Genomic DNA, 19,666 nt, shown 5'->3' on the forward strand with positions numbered 1-19,666 from the left:
AAATTATTCATTTTCCATCAGTGACCATGCCTAAAAGTACCAAATCAAAAAATGTCATGTTACTGGCAATAAGATAGTGAATTTAGTAAGAATGTAGTTATGAAATAAGGTCTTTTTTTGTAAGTCTTCTGAAATATCTCCATGACAGAGTATCATAAGAAAGGAGCATTTATATCGATCAATAGATTTCACAAACAAGTTCTAAGTGGGTACATTTCCCCAAAATTGCCTTTTGAGTCAAATATTTCTTACAGTGCCAATGTGATTTCTTAATCTCATCATGGGGCTTAAATTAAGGAAAGTTGAAATAAAAGTGCTAAAGAGAAAATTAATGTAGAAAACCCAAGGGCAACTGGAAAATTTTATGCCCCTAGTATAGCCTGTGGCTATAATAGGTGACTGTCTCAGCTTCACAGGTATAGGAATTCTATTGGGACCTCAGTCCTGTCTTAGAACACAGCACAGAAGATGTTCCCAAGGATTGCCTCCTGTGATGTTTGCTTTCTAGCCAAGCAGTGACAGGGAAAGACCTGCCACGGATGTGTAACGGCTGCCTGTAGAGTTTAGAATAGTCCAGGTGAGGTCACTTAGAGTAGATGATACGAACTGACCTGTCCGTTGTCTCATTATAACTTTGTAAAGTGCACATTTTATAGTATTGCATATGTTTGAACTGACCTTTGCCTAAAGTGGAAGATCTGTCCCACAAGGCTGCAGGGATTTATTCTGTATTGCATGTGCTTTGATGTATGTTTCAAAGATTTCAGCTGCCATCAGATGACTCTGTGTCTGAGCGAGCACAGACGATGCTGTGCTTGCTCAGATGCAGTGGAAAGCCTCTGTCTGGCCTGCCCTTGCAGATGAATTCGTCTATTTCCCTTCACAGTGAAACAGCATTTCATGAAATTAAATTCCTAATTCGTTCCAAAAGGCCTACTTCCTCCAGTCTTGGATTAATTTTCAATATTCCATTCTTGGGATAATTTTGGTTGCCCTGAAAACTGCCAAATATCAACCAAATGAACCGGATTTTGTGTCCAGAGCAAGGCAGGAAGTAGGGAGTTATCATGTGAGCCCTCAGTACATGAATCAAAGCCTTCTCAATGGGCTGTATAAGTTTTGCTGTTTCTTCACTTCAGGAAATAATTAAAATTCTCAGCTTCCTCTAACATTATTTTTCTTTTGACATCTAATACGATTTATTGCTGGGGACTTTGCATTTTTTTCTCAGCATGTAGTATCAGCTTGGGCATGTTTGGAGAGAGGTAGTTTATAAGCTGTGGTTTTAGAAGTATTTTTCTAAAACAGCTGAGATGATTAATGATGTCATTTTAACAACTGTTCTCTCTTTAGGTTAGGATTATGGAAAATTCTTACTTTAATATTCTTCTGGCACATAAAGAAAATGTTATATCCTGTCCCTTATATGTATCATGATGTTTAATCTCCCTAAGAACTGGAGATTGGTTTCTGCCAGTAATTGTACAGATTTTGAGTCTCTGCCACATTATTTCGCTCGACATAGAGATTTTTGTTTCCTTTCTCGAAAATCATGTGCTCGTGAATCTCTGAATATACGCATATAAATTCAGTTGTATGCATCAGAGGTGAATAAGATCAATAATTGGATATGATGGAATCTGCATAGCTTTTGAAAGGGTCTACAAAGCTTTTGATTTTGTTGATGTGTCCAAAGGGAAGAGCCTGGTAGGATTCTTTTTGCTGTGAAAATCCTAGTTAAAAAATATGTAGTTCTGTAAATGAAATAATTCAGTTCAGTTCAGTCGCTCAGTCATGTCTGACTCTTTGTGACCCCATGAATCGCAGCACGCCAGGCCTCCCTGTCCATCACCAACTCCCGGAGTTTACCCAAACTCATGTCCATTGAGTTGGTGATGCCATCCAGCCATCTCATCCTCTGTCGTCCTCTTCTCCTCCTGCCCCCAATCCTTCCTGTTCCAAGAACGAATATTGAAAGGAGATATAATGTGCAGGTATACTCATGGACATATATTTTCCAGGGGAAAAATAGATAATTTTTGTCCCAAAATACATGTGGTAAATGACCAAAGATGAAAATAAATCTATGAAATATTTTATTTTTTTGAGAATTAACATAGCCCATAGACCTAATAGCAGTTTTACTTTAGTTGAATTGCTGTATGATTTACCATTTGGCCAAAGTTATTGTGAGACATGAAAAGAATTTGCTATTCTCAATGTTCTACTTCCATTCTGAAATGAATCACAAGCTGTATTATCTGAAAACAGAGTAAGTTTCAAAGACAATTGCTATACTTTTATTTCTTAGGTTAATATATTCTCATGCATAGTTTTTATTGGAGAGAATTACATTTCATCTGTCATTGTCTTCCCCTTTGTTTTTACCTGAAAATTTCTCAGCTTATTTTTCTACTGTAGACCCATGTTTCTTAAGGTTAACACTACTAACATTTTGAGCTGGGTAGTTCTTTGTCATTGGACATATCTGCTGCAATGTAGGCTCCTTAGCATCATCCCTGGCCTCTGGTCACAAGACGTCAGTAGCACCTTGCCCCTAGTTATTGTAACCGAACATGTCATCAGGTGCCCCCTGGATTGTCAAAGTGCCTCTGAGTGAGAACTGCAGACAAAGCAATATCCCATGTCTATTTTTTTCAGTCCCTTAACTACCTTTTCACTTGGAAATAATTTGTCATTTATTCATGTCAAGGAAAATTGTGAACATGAGCCTGCTGTTCCCAGGGCTTGAAAATCTTTGGTAAGGTTGAACAAGTAAGCTAGTTTATACAACATTTTACTCACGGCCAAAGAAGGCATCATGTGAATGACTGAGAAGAACAGAATTGCTTATGATGATACATATAATAAGACAGTGCTATTATTATTACTAGAAGCTATTAGTCATTAGTCATAACTTTCATTTAACTATAAAGTTAACGTATGTTAAACATTTCTTTCACTTAACATGTGAATTAATGTGGGAGTCAGTAAGATGTTAAACTATTTATGGATATTCATGGACAATTTCATCAAAAAAAATCTTAGATCCAAAACTGATTAATATTGTCTGAGGAAGTAAAGAATAACTTTTGGGGATCTATTTTCCATTGAATAGAAATGATTTGTATTTTTGCAAGGTAAAAGTCTACAGATTAACATAGAACTTTGCTAATTTGTGGACTTTTAATCAGATTTCTTAATAGTGTCTAAATTCATATTCAATAGTGATATTTACCCCTTTAAAGATAAATCCTTCCAGATCCAGAACATCACTCTCCCCTGTGGGCAATCTCTTCTCCATTTTTCTTCTTCCTTCAAAATAAAAGCCTTTCAAAAAATAGATTTGAGATCTTTGTAAAGCATCATATGTTATGACCCCTCTGCAGGATCCTACCATTTTAGATAAGCCTGTCTTAAACTTAGATGCCTTTGCAGTTTTAATGCATGACATTGTGACTCATTCAGCCCTAAAATACAATAAACCTAACCATAAATGTCGATCCTTTTGCATCCTTTCTATTCACTACCCATCCCCCTCCACAAAGGAAGAAAATGAAGATAATAGTCATACAAAATCAATCAGTAAACTGTTCTGTACACTTTTGTCTGGTGACCTTTAAATAAGAAATACACAGACTTCTAGATATGTGTGCATGTGTGTGTGTGTGCATGTGTTATGACTTCTACAGGGGCTCATATTTTTCCATAAGTTAAAAATTATAATAAATAGGTGGAAAGTGGTCAAATAATAATTTCATAAACTATTTTCTGTCTGACAGTCGTCTTTCACTTTGGTCTGATTTGCTTCATCTCATAGTAGAATGTGTCCTTCTGAAGATAAATAATTAACACATAGGACAAGCTATATAATCATGTTACATTTCAGGAGAACCTGTATGTGGTCAAACATGTTGAAGACAGTTTCTATGGAAGTAAAATAACTTTCAAAGCCTTTAGAAAATTATCAGAATGTATTGGTGAAAAATTCCAGATACAATCACCTTTTCCCTCTCCAAAGCCTAATCCAAAGTATATTTCCTTGCAATAAGAGACTGTTAAATGCTTAAACTTTTCACTTCAATTAATTTATTGTTTTAGGAGGCTCCTCTTGGTTTTATAGAACACTATTCTTTTGAAAAATTTCAGGGCTTCCTTTTAACAATTCCAAGAAAGCAACAGTTAATTTCCCATTGCATTTTATCTCACTCTAAAAGTTAGGCTAGTCATGGAGTTAGAGTTTCATTTGTCATTTTGTTAAGGAGGTCACATCCTGTGGCTGTATTAAATTTAGGTTGTACTTTGATGTTCTGTATTGATGTATATTTAGAGTTAAGACCAGAAGTACTTGGCAAATGAACTCTCTTTCCTGCTTGTTTCTTTTCTATGATCTTTCATCTTCTCTAATTCTGGTAGTAGTTTAAGAGGGACTATGAAAGTGGATTAGCCCTTGGAGACTGAATGCAAAAACAACAGCATCTGTAGGTTTGTTGAGATTCCTCCAAGGCAATTCATCTGAAAGAACATAGATATAAGGAACTGTTTTAGTTATCCATTGCTATGTAACAAATTACCCCCCAAATTTAGCAAGTTAAACCGTAAGCATTTATTATCTCAGAGTTCTGAGGGTCAGAAATCTGGCCGTGGCTGAACCAGATGGTTCTGGCTCCAGTTCTCTCACATTTTAGGGAAGCGGTTGGCTAGGGCTGCGGTTCTCATCATTCAGTTGGAGCTGGTGAGCCTGTGTGCACAGCCATGCCAGCGGCTGTTGGCACACCTCAGTTCCTTGCTTCCTGTTGGCCTGAGGCTTTGGTTTCACGTGTGCATTGCCACAAGGCTGATCACAGCCTGAAACTTGGTTTTCCCAAAGTGATACGAGAGAGAGGGAGGAGGAAAAAGAGACAATGGCCAAGACAGAGACCAGTCTTTATAAGAATTTGTCTATTTCCTCCATTTCATTGGCATATAGTTGCTAATAGTAATCTCTTATAATCCTTTGTATTATTTATGTTGTGTTGATTGTAACTTCTCTATTTTCACTTCTGATTTTATTGATTTGGGCCCTCTGTCTTTGTTTTTCTTAATGAGTCTCACTAAAGGTTTATCAACTTTATTTATCTGAGAAGTTAAATAAAACAACAAAAATTGTTGAGTGGGACCAGATTTTGGTACTAATGACCCAAGCAAGATATCTGCTTCAAGGAGAGTTCAGTACTCCCTGATATGTCTAGCAGAAGCTTTTCTGACTCCAGAATGAGACACAGGCATCCTCTGCCTGCCCAGGAGATCCTCCAAGACCAGGCTGCTATGAAGTCACCGTTTTTGCCTTTGGTCTCGGTGCACACGAGCTTTTTTGACTCCTTTTAAGAATTAACAGGACCCTCCCCCGCACCCCCCAGTTTCGCCGAGTCCATGGAGATCCTGAAATTAAGCCCCACCAGCAGTTAAATCCAAATACTCTGGGGGCTTCTCCTCCCGATGCCAGACCCCTAGGCCAGGGAGCCTGGTGTGGGACTCGGAACTCTCACTCCGGTGGGAGAGCCTCTGCAATAGAATTGCTCTCCAGTTTGTGTGTCACCCACTTGGAGGGTAGGGGATTTGATTAAATCACAAGAGCACCCCCATCCTACTGTCTCGTGGTTTCTTATGTCTTTAGATATACAAAATCTTTTTGGTAGATTCCAGTCTTTTTTAATCAATGGTTGTTCAGCAGTTGGTTGTGATTTTGGTGTGTATGAAAGGAAGTGAGCTCAAGGTTCTTCTACTCTACCATCCTGAAAGCCAGCATCTAGACTTGGCTTGTCTCTGTGATAGTGATAGGTATGCTGCTTCTTTTAAAAAAAATACCACAGGAAAGAGAAGAATTTTATGAAGCAGCCTCTTCAGGTTGTTTGTAGTACAACCAGAGTGAGGTTTCTAGATATGTGTTATCTGAGGTTAAATTATCTGAGAAGAACATAGCTGGCCCAACCTTGTCCATTTGCCCAGTGCACAGCCAGCCAAACGCTGAGATGCTGGTCAAGGTTTGCAGTTGAAAAAGAACTGATTGACAAAGCATTCAAGCAAGGAGACGAGAATAAACCTCAGACACATCTCTGACATATGTTTTTCTATTATTTTGGATGAATATCTAGTTATCAAACTTCTTGGTTGGAGAGTAGGTGTATATTTACTTTTTAGTTTTACTTTATTTAATTTTTTTGAAACTGCCAAATGTTTCTCTGAAGTAGTTATATGTATAGGAGTTTCAGGTGATTCACTTCCCTCCCAATATTTGATTTTTGTGAGTCTTTAATTTTACTCATTTTGCTTTGTAGGCACTGGTATCTCCTTATAGTTTAATTTGCCTTTTCCTGCTGAATAAATATACGCAGTATTTTCAAATGTGTAATGGGTATTAATACATCTTCTTTTGTGAAATCTTTTCATTTAATTTCCCTTTTGTTAGATTCTGTATCCTTTTATTACCAGTTTGTAAGTGCTCTTCATTTTCCCAATGATACCCTTTGTTAAGCCCAAAATTTTACTTGTGATAACGTCTGATTCATCAATATTTTCTTTTATTATTATTGCTTTCTCCCTTCTATTTGAGAAATTTTGTTTACCTCTAAGTTTAAAAGATACCATTCTGTGTTCCAAAACCTTTAGTATTCTACCTTTTATGTTTAGGTCCCTGGTCCACTGCAAATTAATTTGTGTGTGTGTAGGGCAGGAGTAAATGTTGTTGTTGTTGTTATTTTAATATGACTATCCATTTATTCTAGGACATTTATTGAAAAATACGTTCTTTTCCTTGATTGAGTTACTTTAGCCTCGTATTTAACATCAAATGACCTTAGAAATATGGGTCTACTTCTGGATTCTCTGTTTTTGTTATTAATACATTGATCTAGTTATTAATTTTGTCTGTTGATCTGTCTCTATTACTCTAGTTTTATAGTAACCCTAGGAACCAAGCGGTGTAATTCCTTCAACTTTCTTCTTTTTATTCTTATTTTAAACATGCTATGAGTTCATGGCTCTTTATATCCCTATATAAAATTCAGAATCATCTCTTCAGTTTCATAAAAATGACTGCAAAATTACCGTGAAACTGCATTGGCTCTACAGAGAAGAAATTATGTTGCAACAATATTGACCTTGCCAATAATTAGCATTCAGTTCAGTTCAGTTCAGTTCAGTCGCTCAGTCGTGTCCGACTCTCTGCGACCCCATGAACCGCAGCACGCCAGGCCTCCCTGTCCATCACCAACTCCCGGAGTCTACCCAAACCCGTGTTCATCGAGTTGGTGATGCCATCCAACCATCTCATCCTCTGTCGTCCTCTTCTCCTCCCGCCCCCAATCCTACCCAGCATTAGGGTCTTTTCCAATGAGTCAACCCTTCGCATGAGGTGCCCAAAGTACTGGAGTTTCAGCTTCAACATCAGACCTTCCAATGAACACCCAGGATTGATCTCTTTTAGGATGGATTGATTGGATCTCCTTGCAGTCCAAGGGACTCTCAAGAGTCTTCTCCAACACCACAGATCAAAAGCATCAATTCTTCAGCGCTCAGCTTTCTTCACCGTCCAACTCTCACATCCATACATGACCACTGGAAAAACCATAGCCTTGACTAGACGGACTTTTGTTGGCAAAGTAATGTCTCTGCTTTTAAATATGCTATCTAGGTTGGCCATAACCTTCCTGCCAAGGAGTAAGCGTCTTTTAATTTCATGGCTGCAGTCACCATCAGCAGTGATTCTGGAGCCCCCAAAAATAAAGTCTGACACTGTTTTCACTGTTTCCCCATCTATTTCCCATGGAGTGATGGGACCAGATGCCATGATCTTGGTTTTCTGAACGTTGAGCTCTAAGCCAACTTTTTCACTCTCCTCCTTCACTTTCATCAAGAGGCTCTTTAGTTTTTCTTCACTCTCTGCCATAAGGGTGGTGTCATCCGCATATCTGAGGTTATTGATATTTCTTCCGGCAATATTGATTCCAGCTTGTGTTTCTTCCAGCCCAGCATTTCTCATGATGTACTCTGCATATAAGTTAAATAAGCAGGGTGACAATATACAGCCTTGACGGACTCCTTTTCCTATTTGGAACCAGTCTGTTGTTCCATGTCCAGTTCTAACTGTTGCTTCCTGACCTGCATACAGGTTTCTCAAGAGACAGGTCAGATGGTCTGGTATTCCCATCTCTTTCAGAATTTTCCACAGTTTATTGTGATCCACACAGTCAAAGGCTTTGGCATAGTCAATAAAGCAGAAATAGATATTTTTCTGGAACTCTCTTGCTTTTTCAATGATCCAGCGGATATTGGCTATTTGATCTCTGGTTCCTCTGCCTTTTCTAAAACCAGCTTGAACATCTGGAAGTTCACGGTTCACGTATTGCTGAAGCCTGGCTTGGAGAATTTTGAGCATTACTTTACTAGAATGTGAGATGAGTGCAATTGTGCAGTAGTTTGAGCATTCTTTGGCATTGCCTTTCTTTGGGATTGGAACGAAAACTGACCTTTTCCAGTCCTGTGGCCACTGCTGAGATTTCCAAATTTGCTGGCATATCGAGTGTAGCACTTTCACAGCATCACCTTTGAGGATTTGAAATAGCTCAACTGGAATTTCATCACCTCCACTAGCTTTGTTCGTAGTGATGCTTTCTAAGGCCCACTTCACTTCACATTCCAGGATGTCTGGCTCTAGGTGAGTGATCACACCATCATGATTATCTGGGTCCTGAAGATCTTTTTTGTACAGTTCTTCTGTGTATTCTTGCCACCTCTTCTTAATATCTTCTGCTTCTGTTAGGTCCATACCATTTCTGTCCTTTATCGAGCCCATCTTTGCATGAAATGTTCCTTTGGTATTTCTAATTTTCTTGAAGAGATCTCTAGTCTTTCCCAATCTGTTGTTTTCCTCTATTTCTTTGCACTGATCGCTGAGGAAGGCTTTCTTATCTCTCCTTGCTATTCTTTGGAACTCTGCATTCAGATGAGAATATCTTTTCTTTCCTCCTTTGCTTTTCGCTTCTCTTCTCTTCCCAGCTATCTGTAAGGCCTCCTCAGACAGCCATTTTGCTTTTTTGCATTTCTTTTCCATGGGGATTTTCTTGATCCCTGTCTCCTGTACAATGTCCCGAACCTCTGTCCATAGTTCATCAGGCACTCTGTCTATCAGGTCTAGTCCCTTAAATCTATTTCTCACTTCCACTGTATACTCATAAGGGATTTGATCTAGGTCATACCTGAATGATCTAGTGGTTTTCCCTACTTTCTTCAATTTAAGTCTGAATTTGGCAATAAGCAGTTCATGATCTGAGCCACAGTCTGCTCCTGGTCTTGTTTTTGCTGACTGTATAGAGCTTCTCCATCTAGTTTTTCTTTAATTTCTTCCAGGAATATTTTATAATTTAAAGTATAGACAACTTTAATATTCTCTTTTAAACTTATTTCTAAACATTTTATGTGTTTTTACACAATTGTAAAAAATGTTTTTCTATTCATATTTTCCATTGTTAGCTGCTAGCATATGATTATACAGTTGAATTTTATGTTAACCATGTATCTCCCAACCTTGCTAAATTAGATTATTAATTTCTAGTAGTTTTTAAATTTTATAGGATTTTCTATGTGAACAATTATACTGTTGGAATGTAGTGATAATATTACTTCTTTGTTTCTGATTGTTATGCTTATTCCTTTTTGTTACCTTATTTCAATGTCTATAGCTTTCAGTACAATGTTGAATAGAAATTTTGAAAGTGGGCATTATTACCCTATTTTATAACTTAGGGGAAAGCATAAATACTTAACCATTAAATATAATGTTAGCTGTAATTATTTCACGGATACCCTTAATGAGAATGAGAACTTTCTTTTTCTTGGTTTGTTGAGAACATTTTTTTTTCACAACTGTATGCTGAATTTGTTAAAAAAATTTTCTGCTTATATTGAAATGGCCATTTTTTTCTTCTTTATAAAAATATTAATAAATGAATCTCATTGATTTATTTTTTAAATGTTTCCAACAATCTGGCATTTCTTGAACAAACTTTATTTGATTTGATGTATTATTGTTTTGATGTAAGTCTAGATTCAACTGACAAATATATCCAAAACTTGTCATAAGATTATGAATATTATTGATTTGTAGTTTTATTTATTAGAATATCTTTGTCATTTTTAATATCAGAATTATGCTGCCTTCATAAATAAGTTTGGAATGTTTATCCTTTCCCTGTTTCAGGGTTTGTGTAAGATTAGTATTATTCACTCCTTAAATATTAAAGAAAATTATTCAATAAAATAATTTTGCAAGAAGTTTTCTTCATAGAATAGTTGTAAATTTTGAATTTTTTTGATAAATATAAAAATATTCAGATTTTCTGCTTCATCTTTTGTCACTTTTACTGAGTTCTGGTTTTTTAAGAATTTGTCCTTTTCATCTAACTTGAATTTGTTGTATAAAATTGTTCATAATATTCTCTTACTATCCTGTTATTTCTCTGGGATCTATAGTTATAACTCCATTTTCATTCTTATTGTTGATAATTTGTGTGTGCTACTTGTTTCCCCTTGATCAGACCAGCTAGGCATTTATAAATTTTGTAATCTTTTCAAAACATTAACTTTTAGGTTTTTTAGCTTTGTCTGTGTTTGCTTGTTTTACATTTCATTGATTTTTTGTTGTTGTTCTGATATTTTCTATCTTCTTCCTTCTACTTTTTTGAATTTACTTTCTTTTCACAAATTTTGAAGGTGGAAGATCAGGCCATTGATTTTAAACCTTCCATCTTTTCTAATATAAGGATTAAGTCCAAGAAGAATAAAGTAGCATGCCAAAAAATACATACCCTGATAATGACAGTTAGGTAGTCAGTTCAGTTCAGTCACACAGTTGTGTCTGATTCTTTGCAACCCCATGGACTGCAGCATGCCAGGCCTCCCTGTCCATCACCAACTCCCAGAGCTTGCACAAACTCATGTACATTGAGTTGGTGATGCCATCCAACCATCTCATCCTCTGTCGTCCCCTTCTCCTCCCTCCTTCAATCTTTCTCAGCGTCAGGGTCTTTTCCAATGAGTCAGCTCTTCGCAGCAGGAGGCCAAAGGATTGGAGTTTCAGCTTCAACATAGTCCTTCCAATGAATATTCAGGACTGATCTCCTTTAGGACAGACTGGTTGGATCTCCTTGCAGTCCAAGGGACTCTCAAGAGTCTTCTCTAACCACAGTTCAAAAGCATCAGTTCTTCGGCACTCAGCTTTCTTTATAGTCCAACTCTCACATCCATACATGACTACTGGAAAAACCACAGCCTTGACTAGATGGACCTTTGTGGACAAAGTAATGTGTCTGCTTTTTAATATGCTGTCTAGGTTGGTCATAACTTTTCTTCCAAGGAGTAAGTGTCTTTAATTTCATGGCTACAGTCACCATCTGCAGTGATTTTGGAGCCCAGAAAAATAAAGTCAGCCACTGTTTCCACTGTTTCCACATCTGTTTACCACAAAGTGATGGGACAGATGCCATGATCTTAGTTTTCTGAATGTTGAGCTTTAAGCCAACTTTTTCACGCTGCTCTTTGACTTTCATCAAGAGGCTCTTTAGTTCTTCGCTTTCTGCCATAAGGGTGATGTCATCTGCATATCTGAGGTTATTGATATTTCTCCTGGCAATCTTAATTCTAGCTTGTGCTTCATCCAGCCCAGTGTTTATCATGATATACTCTGCATATACGTTAAATAAGTTAAATGTACTCTGCATATAAGTTGAGTACATCAAGATACAGCCTTGATGTACTCCTTTTCCTATTTGGAACCAGTCTGTTTTTCCTCTGGAGAAGGAAATGGCAACCTACTCCAATATTCTTGCATGGAGAATCCCAGGGACAGAGGAGCCTGGTGGGCTGCTGTCCATAGGGTCACACAGAGTTGAACACGACCTAAGTGACTTAGCATGCATGCATGTGTTGGAGAAGGAAATGGCAACCCACTCCAGTATTCTTGCCTGGAGAATCCCAGGGACAGAGGAGCCTGGTGGGCTGCTGTCTATGGGGTTGCACAGAGTCGGACATGACTGAAGTAATTTAGCATGCATGCATGTTGTTCCATGTCCAGTTCTAACTGTTGCTTCCTGACCTGCATACAGATTTCTCAAGAGCCAGGCCAGGTGGTCTGGTATTCCCATCTCTTTCAGAATTTTCCACAGTTTGTTGTGATCTACACAGTCAAAGGCTTTGGCATAGTCAATAAAGCAGAAATAGATGTTTTTCTGGAACTCTCTTGCTTTTTGATGATCCATCAGACGTTTGCAATTTGATCTCTGGTTCCCCTGACTTTTCTAAAACCAGCTTGAACATCTGGAAGTTCACAGTTCACATATTGTTGAAGCATGGCTTGGAGAATTTTGAGCATTACTTTACTAGCGTGTGAGATGAGTGCAATTGTGTGGTAGTTTGAGCATTCTTTGGCATTGCCTTTCTTTGGGATTGGAGTGAAAGCTGACCTTTTCCAGTCCTGTGGCCACTGCTGAGATTTCCAAATTTGCTGGCATATTGAGTGCAGCACTTTCACAGCATCATCTTTTAGGATTTGAAATAGCTCAACTGGAATTCCATCACCTCCACTAGCTTTGTTCGTAGTGATGCTTCCTAAAGCCCACTTGACTTCACATTCCAGGATGTCTGGCTCTAGGTGAGTGATCACACCATCGTGATTATCTGGGTCGTGAAGATCTTTTTTGTACAGTTCTTCTGTGTATTTTTGCCACCCCTTCTTAATATCTTCTGCTTCTGTTAGGTCCCTACCATTTCTGTCCTTTATTGAGCCCATCTTTGCATGAATTGTTCCTTTGGTATCTCTAATTTTCTTAAAGAGATCTCTAGTCTTTCCCATTCTATTGTTTTCCTCTATTTCTTTGCATTGATCTCTGAGGAAGGCTTTCTTATCTCTCCTTTAGGTCTTAGACATGATCTAATAGCTTTCAGTCCTAGTGTTCTTTCCACTAGTTCACATTGCTCACTTCCTCATCTCTGCCCTTATAGCTATAGCATTCTGAGTACTTAGATGTTTTAGTTTCTTCTATGGATGGTGACATGTGAAAAGCTTGTGTTTACTGCAAAAAACTTAGGGTACAATGCCTAGCTGAAAATAAACACTATAAATGATCAGGACTGTCCAAGAGAATTTGGAAATGCTTTGATTGGTGAGGAATTCAAAAGGGATGACTTAACTGGTAAAACCCCAAAACGTTATCAGCTTGGTAACAATGTTGATCAACTCCTCACAGTACTGGGCAATTAAAGCAAGTGAGCCAGATCAAAGTATAAAAATATCTATAGAAATAAAAGTTTCTGAAACCATGTTTTGATTTCATATTGTACAATCATGAAGAAATTATATGCCATTTTTTCAGAATTATTGAGAAAAGTTTGTAATTTTTAGTATGAGTTACCCTTTAGAATATTTTTTTTTTAAGATTTATTTATGCCCGCACTGGATCTTCATTGCTATGCATGGACCATCTCCAGTTGCAGCGAGTGAGGGCTACTCTCAAGTTGCAGTATGTGGGTTTCTCATTGCAGTGGTTTCTTTTGCAGAGCATAGGCTCTAGGTACATGGGCTTCTGTAGTTGGAATTTTTCAGCTCAGTAGTTTCTCATGGGCTCTAGAGCACTGGCTCAATAGTTGTGGTACATGGGCTTAGTTGCACTGCAGCATGTGGAATCTTCCTGGACCAGGGATTAAACCTGTGTCCTGTGTATTGACGATTTTTAATCAGTGAGCCACCAGGGAAGCCCTCTTTAGAATAATATTATAGTATGGCCCTGTGCTGTGATATTTTATCCAGTTTACCTTGGCCACAAGGTTGAGAATGTATGCTTGTATTTAAGAATATGTGATGATGTTTTGAAAATTAGTCAGAATAACTAGCTAGTGAAGTTCTAGTGATTCCCTTTTGTTTAAAGATTGATTGAGATAAACAATGGAAAATGCTTGCCATTTTTCCTATCTCCATTACCACTCAAATGTTAGAAATCTGATCCCTTTCTCCTTATCGTACTAACCATAATTTCTGAGGCTTCAGATTATCCTTAAAATGATTTCTTTTTGGAATTGAGTTTGTAATAAGTGTAATTTTATTGAATTTAAGGAGTTTTTGTTTTTATTTTTGTAATATGTATCTGTGCATTATTTAACAGCGGTCATTTTATCTCACTTGTTTATAACAGAAAATTTTAACTATAAGGAACAGTAAATTTACTAGTCTAGTAAGACCATTTTTAGTACTTAAATGCTGCAGTGCTGCTGCTGCTTAGTCACATCAGTTGTGTCCGACTCTGTGCGACCCCATAGACAGCAGCCCACCAGGCTCCTCTGTCCCTGGGATTGTCTAGGCAAGAATACTGGAGTAGGTTGCCATTTCCTTTTCCAATGCATGCAGTATAAGCCTCTATTTCAACTTTTAGAAAGGTTGGTGTTTGGTGACGAATAAGTATGGCTCTTAGTTCTCATGAGCATCTTGTACTATCTTCTAGGTGATTCAGGATGCTGGAGTTAAAAATGGGAAAAAGGAAAGAGGGGAAAACATGAAAGAGTGGAGAATGCACAGGACTAGGAGTAAGTAGAATGAAGTTCAAGGCCTGCTCTAACATTATCTACATGTATGTGTCCTAGTGCAAGCTTTTTAACCTTTCTTGGTCTAAATCTCCTCTTCCAAAGATATTAAGAATAATATTTGGATGTAAGACTCTATCCATCCTTATATGTGAGTATTATTTTAGACCATATGGCGATCTTAAAAAATAAGACAGTGATTGATTCAGCAGGGAAATGGGACTTGCATTTTATCCATCAGCAAAAGTTGGATGATTACTCAAAATTCAAGGAATTTGGCTAATGACAAGGAGGGAGCCAAAGCCAAAGAATCATGCTAAGAGGTGCTCATCAGCTGATTTGGGTAAAACATTTGGTGTGACCTGGTTGAAGACAGTTGTGTTGGGAGCAGGCTGAAATATAATGGTGACTACATTAAGGAGACAGTTGAATATTTCTTTGTAGTAATAGTTGAGATGAACTCTGTAGCTGAGGCCAAAGCCTGTAGAGCAGAATGAGAGCAGCCTGATTTATATTGTTCATTTCTCTATATTTTTCATGTTACTGATTATTTAATTTCTAGCAAATTTAAATGTCAGTTTCCTTCCTCTTTCTTTGACTGAGGAATTGTGGAATGTCTGCAATCTTAGATGACATCTATTAGTGGAAAATTATAATTTAGTCCTATGACCAAATATACTAAATAAGTACATGTTTATAAGTGGTTTTTTGCCTCACAATTTGGTGTCATCAGATAGTCCTGGAAATTTGGCTACAATATGGCCACCCCCAATAATCCAAGATGAAAAAGTGCTAGATTGTATTTGGTAGTACTTATAAAAGTATATTCTCAAATTAACCCGTCAGAAATTGGAATAAAGAGCTGAGAAAAGGGTAAAAACAGCCACTGAGAGAGGAAAATGAAGTGCAGTTTTGTGGTCAATATGAAAGACTGAGCTGGTAAAAGAAGTCTCATTCATACTGCTGCTGCTGCTGCTGCTAAGTCACTTCAGTCATGTCTGACTCTGTGCGACCCCATAGACGGCAGCCCACCAGGCTCCTCCATCCCTGGGATTCTCCAGGCAAGAACACTGGAGTGGTTTTCCATTTCCTTCTCCAAGGCATGAAGTGAAAAGTGAAAGTGAAGCTGCTCAGTTGTGTCCGACTCTTAGCAACCCCATGGACCACAGCCTACCAGGTCCTCCGTCCATGGGATTTTCCAGGCAAGAGTACTGGAGTGGGGTGCCAGTGCCTTCTCCCTCATTCATACTGGATAAAGTATAATCAATCAGTCAGTAATCTGAGTTTAAAAGCAAAGATGGGAAGATCCCAGATACAAAAATCAGTGCATAGCCAGGGAGACGCTTGTGCGCTGAAGTTGAAAGTCAACAAAAGATAATCAGTATCAGCCTGAAGACCTACTATAAAACTTAACTTTGAAAGCATAAATGAAGTGCACAATTTACTTAGAAATTTTAAAAATTCACTTGAGAAGAAGTAAACTATCAAGCACTAAAGCTTTGGAACCAGTTGCCCTCCCCCCTCCCCCATTAAGACACCAGGCTCAGACGATGTTACAGGATATGTTAAACAATCCTTCAAGGCTTATTATTTTTATTTAAGGGCAAATTATTTTTATTTCATACAAGCTGTCACAGAGAAAGAAGCTAAACCACCTACCCAGTTATTAAGCTCTTAAAACAGTAATAACAAACTTGATAGAAAAGGGTAATAAAATCACAAGAGTCTCCATATGAATGTTGACACAGAAGTTCATGTGATACACCCATCATTAAAAAATGTTTAAAATTAGATATATTATCATCGACTGGGGTTTGTCTCAGGAAGGCAGAAATGTTTAACATTTGAAAAATCTAATATGGTGAGTCGTTAGCATTCATGTTTATTAATTTGGTACTGTATGACTTATGAGGCATTCTCAGAGTGTGTGTGTTATTATTAGTTGTCTTTAGTAAACAATAAGCACATCGCCTCTCCTAACCACTTCATTCCAAGCCTTACTTTGTTTTAATGCAATAAAAGCCAATGTACAAGTCTATAAGAGTAGTTGGACAGTAGGTGAGGTTTGGAGAATAATGAATTTAATCTTTTTATATACAGGAGAGAGACAGCCACCTCCTTCCCTCATGAAAGAGAAGACATACATTTTTATTTATTTGAGATGGGATAGAAAGGATCCTGGATTCTCAGTTTAACATTTAGAAATATATATACATCTTTCCAAGGGCCTGATAAATGGCTACTGGCTGGTCTTTAAGACCTAGAGATGTGTTCAAAGTCTGGCATTTATATTATTTGAAATGTAAATACCTAGGGAAGTAGGGAGCGCCTTCACTTTCACTTTTCATTTTCACGCATTGGAGAAGGAAATGGCAACCCACTCCAGTGTTCTTGCCTGGAGAATCCCAGGGACGGCAGAGCCTTGGTGGGCTGCTGTCTATGAGATCGCACAGAGTCGGACACGACTGAAGCGACTTAGCAGCAGCAGCAGTAGGGAAGTAGGGCTTCAGTCTTCCTGGCACCTTAGGGGTTTAACCTAGAGACCTAGTCCAGCATGTGACCATTTGGCCCTCTTGATTCTTTTAGATCAGAGTAATTAACTAGGCAAATGACCACAGACCTATTTCTTGCAGCATGTTTCTACAGACAGTGAAGGCAAACATTATCTCTATACCATTTATGTTTCTGTGTCTAAGGATGCTAGGACATTAGTAATAAGCTGGTATAAAAGTTTTATTCTAAGTCTTAATATAAAAGATAAGAGTGAATACAGAGTGAAGTAAGCCAGAAAGAAAAACAACAATACAGTATACTAATGCATATATATGGAATTTGAAAGATGGTAACGATAACCCTATATGCGAGACAGAATAAGAGACACAGATGCATGGAACAATTTTATGGACTCTGAGGGAGAAGGTGAGGGTGGGACGTTCTGGGAGAATAGCATTGAAACATGTATATTATCATATGTGAAACAGAACACCATTCCATGTTCGATGCATGTGACAAGGGCTCAGGGCCGGGGCAATGGGATGATCCAGAAGGATGGGATGGGGAGGGAGGTGGGTGGGGGGTCCAGGAAGGGGAACACATGTAAACCCATGGCTGATTCATGTCAATGTATGGCAAAAACTATTACAATATTGTAAAGTAATTAGCCCCCAACTAAAAGAAATAAATTTATAAAAAAAAAAAAAAAAAAGAAAATTAAGGCGCAAAGATGGTCAAAAAAAAAAATATATTGAAGTAGAACTGAAAAAAAAAAAAGATAAGAGTGATAAAAATATACAAAGATTAGAAAGTACAATCCTGGTGTCAACTGCAGTCTAAACAGTGTGTACACAGAGCATTCAAGGTGCCACACAAGTAAGTTTTTAATACTAATAAAAATACAGCAAGTTTATTGAATATATATGTAAAATATATTGATCTATATATAAAACTTGACAGAATCCCTGTTCTCTAACAGATTGAAACTGAATTCATACAATAAAATTTTATTCATTATTGTAAAAAAATAGTAACTAGGAGTTAACCTTTTGAAACTATAAAAGTTCATCATGTGAAAAAATGAAATATTTAATTGTAAAAAAGAAGACAGTGAAGAAGAGGGGGTTATGGATATAACCTGCTCATTAAAGTCAGACTCAGTATTGTGAAATCTCTATTCTCCCAAATGCATGAGCTCACTTCATTTCTAACTCAAATCCTCAAGGAGTTTTTGAGGAATCAGAAAAGCTGATTCCAAAAGTCATATGAAAAAAGTGAAGGTCTAAGGAAGTGAGGAAAATTTTGAAGAATAAAGAGAAATTTACTCTATTAAAAGAGAAATTTACTCTATTAAAAGAGAAATTTACTCTGCAAATGTGTGTGATTTTATTCTTAAATATTTCTTAAATAACTTTATTGAGATATAATACACATGCTATACCATTCACCCATTTAAAGTGTAAAATTTAGTGTTTTTTAGTATACCCACAGCGTTCTGCATCCATCACACAGTATTTCATCCTCCTCTAAAAGAAACCCATATCCATTAGCAATCACTCCACATTCCTACCCTTTTCCCACTACTCCTGCTTGAGACAACCACCAGTGTAGTTTCAGTCTCTATGGATTTGTCTATTCTGGATATTCCATCTAAATGGAATCATACAATATGAGACCTTTCATAACTGGCTTGTTTCACTTAGCATGTTTTCAAGTTTCATCTATGTTGTAGCTGGTGTCAGTATCATATTGCTTTTTATGGCTGAATAATGTTTCATGATATGAATATAGCTCATTTTATTTATCTATTCATCTGTTGATGATCACTTTTTGGTTTGTGTGAATGATACTGCTATGAACATTCACGAACAAGTTTTGTATAAACATATGTTTTCATTTCTCTTGAGTTGATACCTGGGAGTGGAATGGCCATTCTGATAACCACTTGAAGAACTGGTAAATTGTTTACCACTGTGACTGCATCATTTTGCAGATGAGGATGCCGACATATGAGCTGTCTTTCCATTTATTTAGAAATTCTTCAATTTCTTTTAATAATATTTTATAAATTTTAAGTAGGTTTTGCAATTCTTTTGTAGAATGGACATCTAAGTATTTTTTTCTCTTTGCCATTATCAATGAAATTTTCTTTATTTTTGTGTTACTGCTGGTGTATAAAAATTCAATGGGTTTTTATAATTTATTTACCCTAAGATTTGCTGAATTTCTTAGTTTTAATAATATTTCAGTTAATTCCTGAGGATTTTCTATGTATAAGATCATGTCATCTATGAATAGAGGTAGTTTCATCTCTCCCTTTCAGTCTACATCTTTTATATCTTTTTGCTGGCTATTTACTGTAATGAAAACCTCTAGTACAGTGTAGAACAGAAGTGATGAGAACAAACATCCTTATCTTGTTCTTGATGTTAAGGAAAAGCAAGCATTCATTTTTTCACCATTAAATATGATATTGTTGTTGTTCAGTCACTGAGATGTGTCTGACTTTTTGCAACCCCATGGACTGCAGCACGCCAGGCTTCCCTGTCCGTCACCAACTCCCGGA

At 37.2% G+C, this 19,666-nt stretch overlaps 1 protein-coding gene across 8 annotated transcripts in view; it reads left to right on the forward strand.

The window, feature by feature from the left end:
- Window positions 1-19,666, forward strand: part of KCNN2 (potassium calcium-activated channel subfamily N member 2) — a 476,417-nt gene that overhangs the window by 116,778 nt on the left and 339,973 nt on the right. The window contains exon 3 of one of the 8 annotated variants that reach the window (XR_014058369.1): window positions 14,529-14,610. The exons of the other annotated variants lie outside the window; for them this stretch is intronic. The gene's annotated coding sequence lies outside the window, so the exon portion shown is untranslated. The remainder of the gene's footprint in view (window positions 1-14,528; window positions 14,611-19,666) is intronic. 8 annotated transcript variants of the gene reach the window in all.

The sequence above is a fragment of the Giraffa tippelskirchi genome, chromosome 7 (genome assembly GCF_054371585.1).
Source record: "Giraffa tippelskirchi isolate mGirTip1 chromosome 7, T2T-mGirTip1v1.2.pri, whole genome shotgun sequence".
NCBI classification, from domain to species: domain Eukaryota; kingdom Metazoa; phylum Chordata; class Mammalia; order Artiodactyla; family Giraffidae; genus Giraffa; species Giraffa tippelskirchi.